Raw genomic sequence first — 18,556 nt, forward strand, 5'->3', positions numbered from 1 at the left:
TCACAAACACTTATCTCTCAGAACTGAGCCTGTGGAGAGACGTTCGTTCATCTAGCACAAATTGAATGGGTTGCAGGAGAAACTTTTCAATGGTTTCTCAGTCTGTTTCCTATTGCCAGTTTGAAGTTCCTGCAATTTTCACTGTAAGACAGAGTTGGAGCTACTACCAACACATATATATGTATGTATTTAATTTGCATCTAAAAAGACACTTTTTTTTTCCAACAAGCTAGGTGAAGTACGGCTTTCACACACTTTCATCTCTCAGAACTGAGCCTGTGGAGAGACGTTCTTTCATCTAGCACAAAGGGAACGGGTTGCAGGAGAAACTTTTACTCTGGTTACTCATTTGGCTTCCTAGTGCTGGTATGATGTTCCTGCTGTTTTATTTGTAAAACCGATTTCGAGCTAGTACCTCCCCATATATATGTATGGAGTGTAGTTTGCAACTGAACAGAAACTTTTTGTTCCCAACAAGCTAGGTGAAGGACGGCTTTCACACACAATTATCTCTCAGAACTGAGCATGTGGAGAGAAGTTCGTTCATCTAGCACAAAGGGAACGGATTGCAGGAGAAACGTTTTCTCTGATTTCTCAGTCTGTTTTCTAGTGCCGGTATGAATTTCCTGCACTTTTCTCTGTAAAACCGTGTTGTAACTAGTACCTCCCGATATATATGTATGGAGTGTAGTTTCCAACGGAAAAGAAAATATGTGTTCCAAACAACCTAGGTGAAGAACGGCTTTCACACATAATTGTCTCTCAGAACTGAGCATGTGGAGAGACATTCGTTCAACTAGCACAAAGAACGAGTTGCAGGAGTAATATTTAGTCTGGTTTCTCAGTCTTTTTCATAGTGCCAGTTTGAATTTCCTGCATTTTTCACTGTAAAACCGAGTTGGATCTAGTACCATCACATATATTTGTATGGAGTTTAGTTGGCAAATGAAAAGAAACTTTGTGTTCCCAACAAGCTAGGTGAAGGAATAGCTTTCACACACAATTATCTCTCAGAACTTAGCATGAGGAGAGACATTCATTCAACTAGCAAAAAGGAACAGGTTCATGGGTAATTTTTACTCTGAATTCTAAGTCTGTTTCCTAGTCCCGTTTTGAAGTTCCTGCAGTTTTCACTATAAAACCGAGTTGGAGCTAGTACCTCACCATATATAAATAAGGAGTGTATTTTGCAACTGAAAACAAACGTTTTGTTCCCAAAAAGTATGTGAAGGACAGCTTTCACACACACTTATCTCTCAGAACTGAGCATGTGGAGAGACCTTCGTTCATCTAGCACAAAGGGAACGGGTTGCAGGAGAAACTTTTACTCTGGTTACTCAGTCGGCTTCCTAGTGCCGGTATGATGTTCCTGCTGTTTTATCTGTAAAACCGTTCGAACTACTACCTCCCCATATATATGTATGGAGTGTAGTTTGCAACTGAAAAGAAGCTTTGTGTTCCCAAGAAGCTAGGTGAAGTACGGCTTCCACAAAAAATTATCTCTCAGAACTGAGCCTGTGGAGAGACGTTCATTCATCTAGCACAAATTGAACGGGTTGCAGGAGAAACGTTTCTCTGGTTTCTCAGTCTGTTTCCTATTGCCGTTTTGAAGTTCCTGCAGTTTTCACTGTAAGACCGAGTTGGAGCTAGTACCAACCCATATATGTGTATGGAGTGTAATTTGCATCTTAAAAGACACTTTGTGTTTCCAACAAGCTATGTGAAGTACGGCTTTCATACACTTTCTTCTCTCAAAACTGAGCATGTGGAGAGACGTTCTTTCATCTAGCAAAATGGAAACGGGTTGCTGGAGAAACTTTTACTCAGGTTACTCAGTCGTCTTCCTAGTGCCGGTATGATGTTCCTGCTGTTTTAATTGTAAAACCGAGTTCGAGCTAGTACCTCCCCATATATATGTATGGAGGGTAGTTTACAACTGAAAACAAACATTTATTCCCAACAAGTAGGTGAAGGAAAGCTTTCACATACACTTTCTCTCAGGCCTGAGCATGTGGAGAGACGTTCTTTCATCTAGCACAAAGGGAACGGGTTTCAGGTGAAACTTTTACTCTTTTTACTCAGTCGGCTTCCTAGTGCCGGTATGATGTTCCTGCTGTTATATCTGTAAATCCGAGTTCGAGCTAGTACCTCCCCATATATATGTATGCAGTGTAGTTTGCAACTGAAAAGAAACTTTGTGTTCCCAACAAGCTAGGTTAAGAAAAGATTCCACAAACAATTGTCTCTCAGAAATTAGCATGTGGAGAGACATTCGTTCATCTAGCACAAAGAACGAGTTGCAGGAGCAATATTTAGTCTGGTTTCTCAGTCTGTTTCCTAGTGCCGGTTTGAATTTCCTGCATTTTTCACTGTAAAACCGAGTTGGAGCTAGTACCAACCCATATAATTGTATGGAGTGTAGTTTGTAACTGAAAAGAAACTTTGTGTTCCGAACAAGCTATGTGAAGTAATAGCATTCACACACACTTATTTCTCAGAAATGAGCATGTGGAAAGACGTTCGTTCATCTAGCACAAAGGGAACGGGTTGCAAGGAAAACTTTTACTGTGGTTTCTCAGTCGGCTTCCTAGTCCCGGTTTGATGTTCCTGCAGTTTTCACAGTAAAACCGTGTTGGAGCTTGTACCTCCCCATATATATGTATGGTGAGTAGCTTCCAATGGAAAAGAAACTTTGTGTTCAAAAAAGTTAGTTGAAGAACGGCTTTCACACACACTTATCTCTCAGATCTGAGCATGTGGAGAGACGTTCATTCATCCAGCACAAAGGGAACGGGTTTAAGTAGAAACTATTATTCTGGTGTCTCAGTTTGTTTACTAGTGCCGGTTTGAATTTCCTTCAGTTATCACTTTAAAACCTATTTGGAGCTATTAACTCCCCATATATATGTAAGGAGTGTAGTTTACAACCGAAAAGATACTTTGTGTTCCCAAAAAGCTAGGTGAAGAATGGCTTTCAAACACACTTATCTCTCAGATCTGAGCATGTGGAGAGACGTTCGTTCATCTAGCAAAATAGTAACGGGTTGCAGAAGAAACTTTTACTCTGGTTTCTCAGTCTGCTTCCTAGTGCCGTTGTGAAGTTACTGCAGTTTTCACTATAAAACCGAGTTGGAGCTAGTACCTCACCATATATATGTAAGGAGTGTATTTTGCAACTGAGAACAAACCTTTTGTTCCCAAAAATTAGGTGAAGGACAGTTTTCACACACACTTATCTCTCAGAACTGAGCAAGTGGAGAGACCTTCGTTCATCTAGCACAAAGGGAACGGGTTGCAGGAGAAACCTTTACTCTGGTTTCTCAGTCGGCTTCGTAGTGCCGGTATGATGTTCCTGCTGTTTTATCTGTAAAACCGAGTTGGAGTTTCTACCTACCCATAGATATTTATGGAGTGTAGTTTGCAACTGAAAAGGAACTTTGTGTTCCCAACAAGCTAGGTGAAGGACGGCTTTCACACAGATTTATCTCTCAGACCAGAGCATGTGGAGAGACTTTCGTTCATCTAGCACAAATGGAACGGTTTGCCAGAGAACCTTTTCCCTGGTTTCTCAGTCGGGTTCCTAGTGCCGATTTGATGTTCCTGCATTTTTCACGGTAACAACGATTTTGAGCTAGTACCAACCCATATATATTTATGGAGTGTTGTTTGCAATTGAAAAGAAACTTTGTGTTCCCAACAAGCTAGGTGAAGGACGGCTTTCACACACACTTATCTCTCAGAAGTGAGCATGTGGAGAGACGTTCATTCATCTAGCACAAAGGGAACGGGATGCAGGAGAAACTATTACTCTGGTATCTCAGTGTTTTTCCTAGTGCCGGTTTGAAGTTCCTGCAGTTATCACTTTAAAACCGAGTTGGAGCTACTAACTCCCGATATATATGTATGGATTGTAGTTTACAACTGAAAAGAAACTTTGTGTTCCCAACAAGCTAGGTGAAGGACGGCTTTCACACACACTTATCTCTCAGAACTGAGCATGTGGAGAGACGTTCGTTCATCTAGCACAAAGGGAACGAGTTGCAGGAGAAACTTTTACTCTGGTTTCTCAGTCTGTTTCCTAGTGCCGGTTTTGTTATTCCTACTGTTTTATCTGTAAAACCGAGTTGGAGCTAGTACCTCCCCATATATATGTAAGGAGTGTACTTTGCAACTGAAAAGAAACTTTGTGTTCCCAGCAAGCTAGATGAAGAATGGCATTCACACACACTTATCACTCAGAACTGAGCATGAGGTGAGACGTTTGTTCATCAAGCAAAAAGGGAACCGGTTGCAGGAGAAACTTTTACTCTGGTTTTTCAGGCTGTTCCCTAGTGCCGGTTTGAAGTTCCTGCAGTGTTCACTGTAAAACAGAGTTAGAACTAGTACCTCCCCATATAGATGTATGGAGCGTAGTATGCAACTTAAAAGAAACTTTGTGTTCTCAACAAGCTAGGTGATGGATGGCTTTCAAACACAATTATATCTCAGAACTTAGCATGTGGAGAGACGTTCGTTCATCTAGCACAAACGGAACGGTTTGCAGGAGAAATTTTACTCTGGTTTCTCAGTCAGTTTCCTAGTGCCGGTTTGAAGTAACTGCAGAATTCACTGTAAAACCGATTTTGAATTAGTACCTCCCCATATATATGTATGGAGTGTAGTTTGGAACATAAAAAAAATCTTTGTGTTCCCAACAAGCTAGGTGAAGGACGGCTTTCACACACACGTATCTCTCAGAACTGAGCATGTGGAGAGAATTTCGTTCATCTAGCACAAAGGGAACGGATTGCAGGAGAAACAATTTCTCTGATTTCTCAGTCTGTTTTCTAGTGCCGGTATGAATTTCCTGCAGTTTTCTCTGTAAAACCGGGTTGTAACTATTACCTCCCGATATATGTGTATGGTTTGTAGTTACCAACGGAAAAGAAAATATGTGTTCCCAACAACCTAGTTGAAGAACGGCTTTCACACATAATTGTCTCTCAGAACTTAGCATGTGGAGAGACATTCGTTCAACTAGCACAAAGAACGAGTTGCAGGAGTAATATTTAGTCTGGTTTCTCAGTCTTTTTCATAGTGCCGGTTTGAATTTCCTGCATTTTTCACTGTAAAACCGAGTTGGATCTAGTACCAACCCATATAATTGTATGGAGTGTAGTTTGCAAATGAAAAGAAACTTTGTGTTCCCAACAAGCTAGGTGAAGGAATAGCTTTCACACACAATTATCTCTTAGAACTTAGCATGAGGAGAGACATTCATTCATCTAGCAAAAAGGAACGGATTCATGGGTAATTTTTACTCTGAATTCTAAGTCTGTTTCCTAGTCCCGTTTTGAAGTTCCTGCAGTTTTCACTATAAAACCGAGTTGGAGCTAGTACCTCACCATATATATGTAAGGAGTGTATTTTGCAACTGAAAACAAACGTTTTGTTCCCAAAAAGTATGTGAAGGACAGCTTTCACACACACTTATCTCTCAGAACTGAGCATGTGGAGAGACCTTCGTTCATCTAGCACAAAGGGAACGGGTTGCAGGAGAAACTTTTACTCTGGTTACTCAGTCGCCTTCCTAGTGCCGGTATGATGTTCCTGCTGTTTTATCTGTAAAACCGTTCGAACTACTACCTCCCCATGTATATGTATGGAGTGTAGTTTGCAACTGAAAGAAGCTTTGTGTTCCCAAGAAGCTAGGTGAAGTACGGCTTCCACAAAAAATTATCTCTCAGAACTGAGCCTGTGGAGAGACGTTCGTTCATCTAGCACAAATTGAACGGGTTGCAGGAGAAACGTTTCTCTGGTTTCTCAGTCTGTTTCCTATTGCCGTTTTGAAGTTCCTGCAGTTTTCACTGTAAGACCGAGTTGGAGCTAGTACCAACCCATATATGTGTATGGAGTGTAATTTGCATCTTAAAAGACACTTTGTGTTTCCAACAAGCTATGTGAAGTACGGCTTTCATACACTTTCTTCTCTCAAAACTGAGCATGTGGAGAGACGTTCTTTCATCTAGCAAAATGGAAACGGGTTGCTGGAGAAACTTTTACTCAGGTTACTCAGTCGTCTTCCTAGTGCCGGTATGACGTTCCTGCTGTTTTAATTGTAAAACCGAGTTCGAGCTAGTACCTCCCCATATATATGTATGGAGGGTAGTTTGCAACTGAAAACAAACATTTATTCCCAACAAGTAGGTGAAGGACAGCTTTCACATACACTTTCTCTCAGGCCTGAGCATGTGGAGAGACGTTCTTTCATCTAGCACAAAGGGAACGGGTTTCAGGTGAAACTTTTACTCTGGTTACTCAGTCGGCTTCCTAGTGCCGGTATGATGTTCCTGCTGTTATATCTGTAAATCCGAGTTCGGGCTAGTACCTCCCCATATATATGTATGGAGTGTAGTTTGCAACTGAAAAGAAACTATGTGTTCCCAACAAGCTAGGTTAAGAAAGGCTTCCACAAACAATTGTCTCTCAGAAATTAGCATGTGGAGAGACATTCGTTCATCTAGCACAAAGAACGAGTTGCAGGAGCAATATTTAGTCTGGTTTCTCAGTCTGTTTCCTAGTGCCGGTTTGAATTTCCTGCATTTTTCACTGTAAAACCGAGTTGGAGCTAGTACCAACCCATATAATTGTATGGAGTGTAGTTTGTAACTGAAAAGAAACTTTGTGTTCCGAACAAGCTATGTGAAGTAATAGCATTCACACACACTTATTTCTCAGAAATGAGCATGTGGAGAGACGTTCGTTCATCTAGCACAAAGGGAACGGGTTGCAAGGAAAACTTTTACTGTGGTTTCTCAGTCGGCTTCCTAGTCCCGGTTTGATGTTCCTGCAGTTTTCACAGTAAAACCGTGTTGGAGCTTGTACCTCCCCATATATATGTATGGTGAGTAGCTTCCAATGGAAAAGAAACTTTGTGTTCAAAAAAGTTAGTTGAAGAACGGCTTTCACACACACTTATCTCTCAGATCTGAGCATGTGGAGAGACGTTCATTCATCCAGCACAAAGGGAACGGGTTTAAGTAGAAACTATTATTCTGGTGTCTCAGTTTGTTTACTAGTGCCGGTTTGAATTTCCTTCAGTTATCACTTTAAAACCTATTTGGAGCTATTAACTCCCCATATATATGTAAGGAGTGTAGTTTACAACCGAAAAGATACTTTGTGTTCCCAACAAGCTAGGTGAAGAATGGCTTTCAAACACACTTATCTCTCAGATCTGAGCATGTGGAGAGACGTTCGTTCATCTAGCAAAATAGTAACGGGTTGCAGAAGAAACTTTTACTCTGGTTTCTCAGTCTGCTTCCTAGTGCCGTTGTGAAGTTACTGCAGTTTTCACTATAAAACCGAGTTGGAGCTAGTACCTCACCATATATATGTAAGGAGTGTATTTTGCAACTGAGAACAAACCTTTTGTTCCCAAAAATTAGGTGAAGGACAGTTTTCACACACACTTATCTCTCAGAACTGAGCAAGTGGAGAGACCTTCGTTCATCTAGCACAAAGGGAACGGGTTGCAGGAGAAACCTTTACTCTGGTTTCTCAGTCGGCTTCGTAGTGCCGGTATGATGTTCCTGCTGTTTTATCTGTAAAACCGAGTTGGAGTTTCTACCTACCCATAGATATTTATGGAGTGTAGTTTGCAACTGAAAAGGAACTTTGTGTTCCCAACAAGCTAGGTGAAGGACGGCTTTCACACAGATTTATCTCTCAGACCAGAGCATGTGGAGAGACTTTCGTTCATCTAGCACAAATGGAACGGTTTGCCAGAGAAACTTTTTCTCTGGTTTCTCAGTCGGGTTCCTAGTGTCGATTTGATGTTCCTGCATTTTTCACGGTAAAAACGATTTTGAGCTAGTACCAACCCATATATATTTATGGAGTGTTGTTTGCAATTGAAAAGAAACTTTGTGTTCCCAACAAGCTAGGTGAAGGACGGCTTTCACACACACTTATCTCTCAGAAGTGAGCATGTGGAGAGACGTTCATTCATCTAGCACAAAGGGAACGGGATGCAGGAGAAACTATTTCTCTGGTATCTCAGTGTTTTTCCTAGTGCCGGTTTGAAGTTCCTGCAGTTATCACTTTAAAACCGAGTTGGAGCTACTAACTCCCGATATATATGTATGGATTGTAGTTTACAACTGAAAAGAAACTTTGTGTTCACAACAAGCTAGGTGAAGGACGGCTTTCACACACACTTATCTCTCAGAACTGAGCATGTGGAGAGACGTTCGTTCATCTAGCACAAAGGGAACGAGTTGCAGGAGAAACTTTTACTATGGTTTCTCAGTCTGTTTCCTAGTGCCGGTTTTGTTATTCCTACTGTTTTATCTGTAAAACCGAGTTGGAGCTAGTACCTCCCCATATATATGTAAGGAGTGTACTTTGCAACTGAAAAGAAACTTTGTGTTCCCAGCAAGCTAGATGAAGAATGGCATTCACACACACGTATCTCTCAGAACTGAGCATGTGGAGAGAATTTCGTTCATCTAGCACAAAGGGAACGGATTGCAGGAGAAACAATTTCTCTGATTTCTCAGTCTGTTTTCTAGTGCCGGTATGAATTTCCTGCAGTTTTCTCTGTAAAACCGGGTTGTAACTATTACCTCCCGATATATATGTATGGTTTGTAGTTACCAACGGAAAAGAAAATATGTGTTCCCAACAACCTAGTTGAAGAACGGCTTTCACACATAATTGTCTCTCAGAACTTAGCATGTGGAGAGACATTCGTTCAACTAGCACAAAGAACGAGTTGCAGGAGTAATATTTAGTCTGGTTTCTCAGTCTTTTTCATAGTGCCGGTTTGAATTTCCTGCATTTTTCACTGTAAAACCGAGTTGGATCTAGTACCAACCCATATAATTGTATGGAGTGTAGTTTGCAAATGAAAAGAAACTTTGTGTTCCCAACAAGCTAGGTGAAGGAATAGCTTTCACACACAATTATCTCTTAGAACTTAGCATGAGGAGAGACATTCATTCATCTAGCAAAAAGGAACGGGTTCATGGGTAATTTTTACTCTGAATTCTAAGTCTGTTTCCTAGTCCCGTTTTGAAGTTCCTGCAGTTTTCACTATAAAACCGAGTTGGAGCTAGTACCTCACCATATATATGTAAGGAGTGTATTTTGCAACTGAAAACAAACGTTTTGTTCCCAAAAAGTATGTGAAGGACAGCTTTCACACACACTTATCTCTCAGAACTGAGCATGTGGAGAGACCTTCGTTCATCTAGCACAAAGGGAACGGGTTGCAGGAGAAACTTTTACTCTGGTTACTCAGTCGGCTTCCTAGTGCCGGTATGATGTTCCTGCTGTTTTAATTGTAAAACCGAGTTCGAGCTAGTACCTCCCCATATATATGTATGGAGGGTAGTTTGCAACTGAAAACAAATATTTATTCCCAACAAGTAGGTGAAGGACAGCTTTCACACACACTTATCTCTCAGAACTGAGTATGTGGAGAGACGTTATTTCATCTAGCACAAAGGGAACGGGTTTCAGGAGAAAGTTTTACTCTGGTTACTCAGTCGGCTTCCTAGTGCCGGTATGATGTTCCTGCTGTTTTATCTGTAAAACCGAGTTCGAGCTAGTACCTCCCCATATATATGTATGGAGTGTAGTTTGCAACTGAAAAGAAACTATGTGTTCCCAACAAGCTACGTTAAGAACGGATTCCACACACAATTGTCTCTCAGAACTGAGCATGTGGAGAGACATTCGTTCATCTAGCACAAAGAACGAGTTGCAGGAGAAATATTTAGTCTGGTTTCTCTGTCTGTTTCCTAGTGCGGGTTTGAATTTCCTGCATTTTTCACTGTAAAACCGAGTTGGAGCTAGTACCAACCCATATAAATGTATGGAGTGTAGTTTGTAACTGAAAAGAAACTTTGTGTTCCCAACAAGCTGTGTGAAATAATAGCATTCACACACAATTATCTCTCAGAACTTAGCATGTGGAGAGACGTTCGTTCATCTAGCACAAATGGAACGATATTCAGGAGAAACATTTACTCTGGTTTCTCAGTCTGTTTCCAAGTGCCGGTTTGAAGTTCCTGCAGTTTTCACAGAAAAAAATTGTTAGAGATGGTACCTCCCCATATATATGTATGGAGAGTAGTTTGCAACTTAAAAAAAACTTTGTGTTCCCAACAAGCTAGGTGAAGGACGGCTTTCAGACACACTTATCTCTCAGAACTGAGCATGTGGAGAGACGTTCGTTCATCTAGCACAAAGGGAACGGTTTGCAAGGAAAACTTTTACTGTGGTTTCTCAGTCGGCTTCCTAGTCCCGGTTTGATGTTCCTGCAGTTTTCACAGTAAAACCGTGTTGGATCTTGTACCTCCCCATATATATGTATGGTGAGTAGTTTCCATGGAAAAGAAACTGTGTGTTCAAAAAAGTTAGTTGAAGAACGGCTTTCACACACACTTATCTCTCAGATCTGAGCATGTTTAGAGACGTTTGTTCATCTAGCACAAAGGGAACGGGTTTAAGTAGAAACTATTATTCTGGTGTCTCAGTTTGTTTACTAGTGCCGGTTTGAAGTTCCTGCAGTTATCAGTTTAAAACCGATTTGGAGCTACTAAATCCCCATATATATGTATGGATTGTAGTTTACAACTGAAAAGATACTTTGTGTTCCCAACAAGCTAGGTGAAGAATGGCTTTCAATCACACATATCTCTCAGATCTGAGCATGTGGAGAGACGTTCGTTCATCTAGCAAAATAGTAACGGGTTGCAGGAGAAAGTTTTCTCTGGTTTCTCAGTCTGCTTCCTAGTGCCGGTGTGAAGTTACTGCAGTTTACACTGTAAAACCGATTTGGAGCTAGTACCAACCCATATATATGTATGGAGTGAAGTTTGCAACAGAAAAGAAAATTTGTGTTGCCAACAAGCTAGGTGAATGACGGCTTTAACACACATATATCTCTCAGAACAGAGCTTGTGGAGAGACGTTCAACTAGCATAAATGGAACGGGTTGCAGGGGTAACTTTTACTCTGGTTTCTCAGTCGGCTTCCTAGTGCTGGTATGATGTTCAGGCTGTTTTAACTGTAAAACAGAGTTGGAGCTAGTACCTCCCCATATATATGTAAGTATTGTAGTTTGCTCCTGAAAAGAAACTTAGTTTTCCCAACAAGCTAGGTGAAGGACGGCTTTCACACACACTTATCTCTCAGATCTGAGCATGTGGAGAGACGTTCGTTCATCTAGCACAAATGGAACGGGTTGCAGGAGAAACTTTTCTGTGGTTTCTCAGTCTGTTTCCTAGTGCCGGTTTGAAGTTCCTGCAGTTTTCACTGTAAGACGGAGTTGGAGCTAGTACCAACTCATAAATATATATGCAGTGTAGTTTGCAACTGAAAAGGAACTTTGTGTTCCCAACAAGCTAGGTGAAGGACGGCTTTCACACACTTTTATTCTCAGAAATGAGCATGTGGAGAGACGTTCTTTCATCTAGCACAAAGGGAACGGGTTGCAGGAGAAACCTTTACTCTGTTTTCTCAGTCGGCTTCGTAGTGCCGGTATGATGTTCCTACTGTTTTATCTGTAAAACCGAGTTGGAGTTTGTACCTCCCCATAGATATGTATGGAGTGTAGTTTGCAACTGAAAAGGAAATTTGTGTTCCCATCAAGCTAGGTGAAGTTCAGCTTTCACACACACATATCTCTCAGAGCAGAGCATGTGGAGAGACGTTCGTTCATCTAGCACAAATGGAACGGGTTGCAGGAGAAACTTTTTCTCTGGTTTCTCAGTCGGGTTCCTAGTGCCGATTTGATGTACCTGCATTTTTCACGGTAAAAACGATTTTGAGCTAGTACCAACCCATATATATTTATGGAGTGTTGTTTGCAATTGAAAAGAAACTTTGTGTTCCCAACAAGCTAGGTGAAGGATGGCTTTCACAAACACTTATCTCTCAGAACTGAGCATGTGGAGAGACTTTCATTCATCTAGCACAAAGGGAACGGGATGCAGGAGAAACTATTACTCTGGAATCTCAGTGTTTTTCCTAGTGCAGGTTTGAAGTTCCTGCAGTTATCACTTTAAAACCGAGTTGGAGCTACTAACTCCCGATATATATGTACGGATTGTAGTTTACAACTGAAAAGATACTTTGTGTTCCCAACAATCTAGGTGAAGAATGGCATTCACACACACTTATCTCTCAGAACTGAGCATGTGGAGAGACATTCGTTCATCTAGCACAAAGGGAACGAGTTGCAGGAGAAATTTTTACTCTGGTTTCTCAGTCTGTTTCCTAGTGCCGGTTTTGTTATTCCTGTTGTTTTATCTGTAAAACCGAGTTGGAGCTAGTACCTCCCCATATATATGTAAGGAGTGTACTTTGCATCTGAAAACAAACTTTGTGTTCCCAGCAAGCTTGGTGAAGTATGGCATTCACACACACATAACTCTCAGAACTGAGCATGAGGTGAGACGTTTGTTCATCAAGCAAAAAGGGAACCGGTTGCAGGAGAAACTTTTACTCTGGTTTTTCAGGCTGTTTCCTAGTGCCGGTTTGAAGTTCCTGCAGTGTTCACTGAAAAACCGAGTTGAAACTAGTACCTCCCCATATATATGTATGGAGCGTAGTTTGCAACTGAAAACAAACTTTGTGTTCTCAACAAGCTAGGCGATGAATGGCTTTCAAACACACTTATATCTCAGAACTGAGCATGTGGATAGACGTCGTTCATCTAGCGAAACGTGCACGGGTTGCAGGACAAATATTTACTGTTGATTCTCATTCTGTTTCCTTGTGCCGGTTTGAAGTTCCTGCAGTTTTCAATGTAAAACCGAGTTGGAGATTGTACCTACCCATAGATATATATGGAGTGATATTAGCAATTGAAAACAAAATTTGTGTTCTCAATAAGCTAGGTGAAAGACGGCTTTCACACACACATATCTCTCAGAACTCAGCATGTGGAGAGACGTTCATTCATGTAGCACAAAGGAAACGGTTTGCAGGAGAAACTTTTACTCTGGTTTCTCAGTCGGTTTCTATTGCCGGTTTGATGTTCCTGCAGTTTTCACTGTAAGAACGGGTTGGAGCTAGTACCAACCCATATATATGTATGGAGTGTAGTTTGCCTCTTAAAAGAAACTTTGTGTTGCCAACAAGCTAGGTGAAGGACGGCGTTCACACACACTTATCTCTCAGAACTGAGCATGTGGAGGGACGTTCGTTCATCTATGACAAATTGAACGGGTTTCAGGTGATACATTTCTCTGGTTTCACAGTCTGTTTCCTAGTGCCGGTATGAAGTTACTGCAGCTATCCCTGTAAAACCGAGTTGGAACTAGTACTTCCGATATATATGTATGGAGTGTAGTTTCCAACGGAAAAGAAAATTTGTGTTCCCAACAAGCTAGGTGAAGAAGGCCTTACACCCAAATGTCTCTAAGAACTGAGCATGTGGAGAGACGTTCGTTCATCTAGCACAAAGGGAACGGGTTGCAGGAGAAACATTTACTCTGGTTTCTGAGTCTGTTTCCTTGTGCCAGTTTGAAGTTCCTGCAGTTTTCACTGAAAAACCGTGTTGGAGATGTTACCTCCCCATATATATGTATGGAGTGTAGTTTGCAAATGAAAAGAAACTTTCTGTTCCCAAGAAGCTAGGTGAGGACGGCTTTCACACACAGTATTCTGTCAGAAATGAGCATGTGGAGAGACGTTCGTTCATCTAGCACAAAGGGAACGGGTTGCAGGAGAAACTTTTACTCTGGTTTGTCAGTCGGCTTCTTAGTGCCGGTTTCATGTTCCTGCAGTTTTCACTGTAAAAACGATTTGGAGCTAGTACCAACCCATATATATATATGGAGTGTAGTTTGCAACTGAAAAGAAGCTTTGTGTTCCCAAGAAGCTAGGTGAAGTACGGCTTCCACAAAAAATTATCTCTCAGAACTGAGCCTGTGGAGAGACGTTCGTTCATCTAGCACAAATTGAACGGGTTGCAGGAGAAACGTTTCTCTGGTTTCTCAGTCTGTTTCCTATTGCCGTTTTGAAGTTCCTGCAGTTTTCACTGTAAGACCGAGTTGGAGCTAGTACCAACCCATATATGTGTATGGAGTGTAATTTGCATCTTAAAAGACACTTTGTGTTTCCAACAAGCTATGTGAAGTACGGCTTTCATACACTTTCTTCTCTCAAAACTGAGCATGTGGAGAGATGTTCTTTCATCTAGCAAAATGGAAACGGGTTGCTGGAGAAACTTTTACTCAGGTTACTCAGTCGTCTTCCTAGTGCCGGTATGACGTTCCTGCTGTTTTAATTGTAAAACCGAGTTCGAGCTAGTACCTCCCCATATATATGTATGGAGGGTAGTTTGCAACTGAAAACAAACATTTATTCCCAACAAGTAGGTGAAGGACAGCTTTCACATACACTTTCTCTCAGGCCTGAGCATGTGGAGAGACGTTCTTTCATCTAGCACAAAGGGAACGGGTTTCAGGTGAAACTTTTACTCTGGTTACTCAGTCGGCTTCCTAGTGCCGGTATGATGTTCCTGCTGTTATATCTGTAAATCCGAGTTCGAGCTAGTACCTCCCCATATATATGTATGGAGTGTAGTTTGCAACTGAAAAGAAACTATGTGTTCCCAACAAACTAGGTTAAGAAAGGCTTCCACAAACAATTGTCTCTCAGAAATTAGCATGTGGAGAGACATTCGTTCATCTAGCACAAAGAACGAGTTGCAGGAGCAATATTTAGTCTGGTTTCTCAGTCTGTTTCCTAGTGCCGGTTTGAATTTCCTGCATTTTTCACTGTAAAACCGAGTTGGAGCTAGTACCAACCCATATAATTGTATGGAGTGTAGTTTGTAACTGAAAAGAAACTTTGTGTTCCGAACAAGCTATGTGAAGTAATAGCATTCACACACACTTATTTCTCAGAAATGAGCATGTGGAGAGACGTTCGTTCATCTAGCACAAAGGGAACGGGTTGCAAGGAAAACTTTTACTGTGGTTTCTCAGTCGGCTTCCTAGTCCCGGTTTGATGTTCCTGCAGTTTTCACAGTAAAACCGTGTTGGAGCTTGTACCTCCCCATATATATGTATGGTGAGTAGCTTCCAATGGAAAAGAAACTTTGTGTTCAAAAAAGTTAGTTGAAGAACGGCTTTCACACACACTTATCTCTCAGATCTGAGCATGTGGAGAGACGTTCATTCATCCAGCACAAAGGGAACGGGTTTAAGTAGAAACTATTATTCTGGTGTCTCAGTTTGTTTACTAGTGCCGGTTTGAATTTCCTTCAGTTATCACTTTAAAACCTATTTGGAGCTATTAACTCCCCATATATATGTAAGGAGTGTAGTTTACAACCGAAAAGATACTTTGTGTTCCCAACAAGCTAGGTGAAGAATGGCTTTCAAACACACTTATCTCTCAGATCTGAGCATGTGGAGAGACGTTCGTTCATCTAGCAAAATAGTAACGGGTTGCAGAAGAAACTTTTACTCTGGTTTCTCAGTCTGCTTCCTAGTGCCGTTGTGAAGTTACTGCAGTTTTCACTATAAAACCGAGTTGGAGCTAGTACCTCACCATATATATGTAAGGAGTGTATTTTGCAACTGAGAACAAAACTTTTGTTCCCAAAAATTAGGTGAAGGACAGTTTTCACACACACTTATCTCTCAGAACTGAGCAAGTGGAGAGACCTTCGTTCATCTAGCACAAAGGGAACGGGTTGCAGGAGAAACCTTTACTCTGGTTTCTCAGTCGGCTTCGTAGTGCCGGTATGATGTTCCTGCTGTTTTATCTGTAAAACCGAGTTGGAGTTTCTACCTACCCATAGATATTTATGGAGTGTAGTTTGCAACTGAAAAGGAACTTTGTGTTCCCAACAAGCTAGGTGAAGGACGGCTTTCACACAGATTTATCTCTCAGACCAGAGCATGTGGAGAGACATTCGTTCATCTAGCACAAATGGAACGGTTTGCCAGAGAAACTTTTTCTCTGGTTTCTCAGTCGGGTTCCTAGTGTCGATTTGATGTTCCTGCATTTTTCACGGTAAAAACGATTTTGAGCTAGTACCAACCCATATATATTTATGGAGTGTTGTTTGCAATTGAAAAGAAACTTTGTGTTCCCAACAAGCTAGGTGAAGGACGGCTTTCACACACACTTATCTCTCAGAAGTGAGCATGTGGAGAGACGTTCATTCATCTAGCACAAAGGGAACGGGATGCAGGAGAAACTATTACTCTGGTATCTCAGTGTTTTTCCTAGTGCCGGTTTGAAGTTCCTGCAGTTATCACTTTAAAACCGAGTTGGAGCTACTAACTCCCGATATATATGTATGGATTGTAGTTTACAACTGAAAAGAAACTTTGTGTTCACAACAAGCTAGGTGAAGGACGGCTTTCACACACACTTATCTCTCAGAACTGAGCATGTGGAGAGACGTTCGTTCATCTAGCACAAAGGGAACGAGTTGCAGGGAAATTTTTCTCTGGTTTCTCAGTCTGTTTCCTAGTGCCGGTTTTGTTATTCCTGTTGTTTTATCTGTAAAACCGAGTTGGAGCTAGTACCTCCCCATATATATGTAAGGAGTGTACTTTGCATCTGAAAACAAACTTTGTGTTCCCAGCAAGCTTGGTGAAGTATGGCATTCACACACACATAACTCTCAGAACTGAGCATGAGGTGAGACGTTTGTTCATCAAGCAAAAAGGGAACCGGTTGCAGGAGAAACTTTTACTCTGGTTTTTCAGGCTGTTTCCTAGTGCCGGTTTGAAGTTCCTGCAGTGTTCACTGAAAAACCGAGTTGAAACTAGTACCTCCCCATATATATGTATGGAGCGTAGTTTGCAACTGAAAACAAACTTTGTGTTCTCAACAAGCTAGGCGATGAATGGCTTTCAAACACACTTATATCTCAGAACTGAGCATGTGGATAGACGTCGTTCATCTAGCGAAACGTGCACGGGTTGCAGGACAAATATTTACTGTTGATTCTCATTCTGTTTCCTTGTGCCGGTTTGAAGTTCCTGCAGTTTTCAATGTAAAACCGAGTTGGAGATTGTACCTACCCATAGATATATATGGAGTGATATTAGCAATTGAAAACAAAATTTGTGTTCTCAATAAGCTAGGTGAAAGACGGCTTTCACACACACATATCTCTCAGAACTCAGCATGTGGAGAGACGTTCATTCATGTAGCACAAAGGAAACGGTTTGCAGGAGAAACTTTTACTCTGGTTTCTCAGTCGGTTTCTATTGCCGGTTTGATGTTCCTGCAGTTTTCACTGTAAGAACGGGTTGGAGCTAGTACCAACCCATATATATGTATGGAGTGTAGTTTGCCTCTTAAAAGAAACTTTGTGTTGCCAACAAGCTAGGTGAAGGACGGCGTTCACACACACTTATCTCTCAGAACTGAGCATGTGGAGGGACGTTCGTTCATCTATGACAAATTGAACGGGTTTCAGGTGATACATTTCTCTGGTTTCACAGTCTGTTTCCTAGTGCCGGTATGAAGTTACTGCAGCTATCCCTGTAAAACCGAGTTGGAACTAGTACTTCCGATATATATGTATGGAGTGTAGTTTCCAACGGAAAAGAAAATTTGTGTTCCCAACAAGCTAGGTGAAGAAGGCCTTACACCCAAATGTCTCTAAGAACTGAGCATGTGGAGAGACGTTCGTTCATCTAGCACAAAGGGAACGGGTTGCAGGAGAAACATTTACTCTGGTTTCTGAGTCTGTTTCCTTGTGCCAGTTTGAAGTTCCTGCAGTTTTCACTGAAAAACCGTGTTGGAGATGTTACCTCCCCATATATATGTATGGAGTGTAGTTTGCAAATGAAAAGAAACTTTCTGTTCCCAAGAAGCTAGGTGAGGACGGCTTTCACACACAGTATTCTGTCAGAAATGAGCATGTGGAGAGACGTTCGTTCATCTAGCACAAAGGGAACGGGTTGCAGGAGAAACTTTTACTCTGGTTTGTCAGTCGGCTTCTTAGTGCCGGTTTCATGTTCCTGCAGTTTTCACTGTAAAAACGATTTGGAGCTAGTACCAACCCATATATATATATGGAGTGTAGTTTGCAACTGAAAAGAAGCTTTGTGTTCCCAAGAAGCTAGGTGAAGTACGGCTTCCACAAAAAATTATCTCTCAGAACTGAGCCTGTGGAGAGACGTTCGTTCATCTAGCACAAATTGAACGGGTTGCAGGAGAAACGTTTCTCTGGTTTCTCAGTCTGTTTCCTATTGCCGTTTTGAAGTTCCTGCAGTTTTCACTGTAAGACCGAGTTGGAGCTAGTACCAACCCATATATGTGTATGGAGTGTAATTTGCATCTTAAAAGACACTTTGTGTTTCCAACAAGCTATGTGAAGTACGGCTTTCATACACTTTCTTCTCTCAAAACTGAGCATGTGGAGAGATGTTCTTTCATCTAGCAAAATGGAAACGGGTTGCTGGAGAAACTTTTACTCAGGTTACTCAGTCGTCTTCCTAGTGCCGGTATGACGTTCCTGCTGTTTTAATTGTAAAACCGAGTTCGAGCTAGTACCTCCCCATATATATGTATGGAGGGTAGT

This window comes from Camelus ferus, chromosome 36 (assembly GCF_009834535.1).
Source record: "Camelus ferus isolate YT-003-E chromosome 36, BCGSAC_Cfer_1.0, whole genome shotgun sequence".
NCBI lineage: Eukaryota > Metazoa > Chordata > Mammalia > Artiodactyla > Camelidae > Camelus > Camelus ferus.